This window comes from Formica exsecta, unplaced genomic scaffold (genome assembly GCF_003651465.1).
Source record: "Formica exsecta isolate Colony F162 unplaced genomic scaffold, ASM365146v1 scaffold826, whole genome shotgun sequence".
NCBI lineage: Eukaryota > Metazoa > Arthropoda > Insecta > Hymenoptera > Formicidae > Formica > Formica exsecta.
The window spans coordinates 252415-254167 of NW_021853596.1; the positions used below are offsets into that span (position 1 = coordinate 252415).

The 1753-nt window shown below is 29.0% G+C and overlaps 1 protein-coding gene across 13 annotated transcripts in view; it reads right to left on the reverse strand.

Moving 5' to 3' along the window:
• The window catches only part of LOC115244661 (glycogen synthase kinase-3 beta-like), a 36047-nt gene that overhangs the window by 25396 nt on the left and 8898 nt on the right, over positions 1 to 1753 (reverse strand). The window lies entirely within an intron of this gene.

The following is a 1753-nucleotide window of genomic DNA, read 5'->3' on the forward strand; positions in this document are numbered from 1 at the left end:
GTATATATATATTAATATCAGTAATACATATATACACACACACAACAATATTACATATGTGTATTATAAAAATTAATTTTCATATAAATCTCGTTATTAATTATTTTAATGATTTTCTCTAACAGAGTCGACGTTATACTACATTTCGTAGAAATATAAAAGAATGTGGGCGTCGTATTAAAAATTGCAATTCCGAAAACTGTTACATAAATTACAATATCTCGGTTCTTACAGTCATCGCTGCTATTTTCATGTGTAGTTCTCGAACATGGGCCTACATACGGTGACCAGAAATAGCTTAATCCTTGATTTGTTTTTGCTACTACTACCACTTTCGAACTACGCGACTCACGGAATAAATCATCGTGTAATGTTCATATATTTATCGGAAAAAGGCGCCAAAACATGATTATAATATTTTGTAATTTACGCGATTTTAATTTCGATGATTTTTAATCCCCATTTTTCAATATCCAAGCAAACTGATTAACTTTTGGATGGATATCCTGCCCGAACGATCAAGAAGAAACAAACACGAAGATGTGTTTATATAAAGCATATCGAGTGAATGTATGTATGTACAATCGCATATTGAGCGTTTTCTATCGACGATTGTCAGAATGCGCTCACAAAGAAGATGACCTTGATAAATAAACAAATAGTATAAATTATCGCGATCTCGCAGTTTCTCTATACCGGTGCGTTGCACAATGTAAACTTCTTTCTGGAAATAACTTCGCGCACAACGTATACCTTTGCCATTTTACGAGGGTCGATGATTTGTATTCTTAGTTTTTAAATGCGTCTCTATTTCTTGACTGCGTCACATCCTTGGTCACATTTTTTGCTTATCGTTAAAAATGGACGCATCAAACATATATTAAGTTATTTTAATAATACGTACATAAAAAATATATCATAGATTGCTAATTCATAGATAAAATAATTACTCAAATAACTCATTCATGAATATACAGAAAAGTGCATGATGCATGATGTAATAAAAAAAAAAAAGATTGACAACAAAATTATAATTATTAAAATTTTTTTATAAAAATATATATTTTCTAACAAATTTCGAGATATTTTTTTGTTTTGATAAATATGAAGCACTTTCGTCGTTTTATTTAGTAAACTTAGATAATTTGTTTTTAGAATAATTGTAAAAAATTTAAATTATTAAAAATTAATTTAAAGTAAATAATTTCTATTATTTTTTGTATATTAACATATACAAAAGTAAAAATATATGTATGTATAAGTTTGTATGTGTGATAATAATGGTGGTACCGGTGTGTGTATGTGTGTATATATGTATGTGACAATAAGAATAATTTTAATATGTAAATATATAATTGAAAATTGCTCTGATATAACTTCACGTTTGCAAAAAAAAAAAAAAGTTTAAAAGAAGTAGAAAAGCTAAAAGTGTAACAGAATCTATGAAAATTGTGTTTTATTATAATTGTTAACGAAATGAATGCTTAAGACATGGGCTTCTTGATCTGAAATGAGGAAATCACCAGCTTCAGAGTCCGCAGGCAAATACGAAGTTTCCGATCCACGAATACATTGAACGACCAGTCGCCACGTGGACGGTGTCTTGCTTCCTGACATGTTCGACATGTTCGACATTTTCACCCATCAATCGTTGATAGATCGAGAATCGCGAGTTAATCATTCGTTCCGTACTTCGCGAGATTTATATATTTTATATATTTTAAAATTAATGTCATAATAAATAGTATTATAA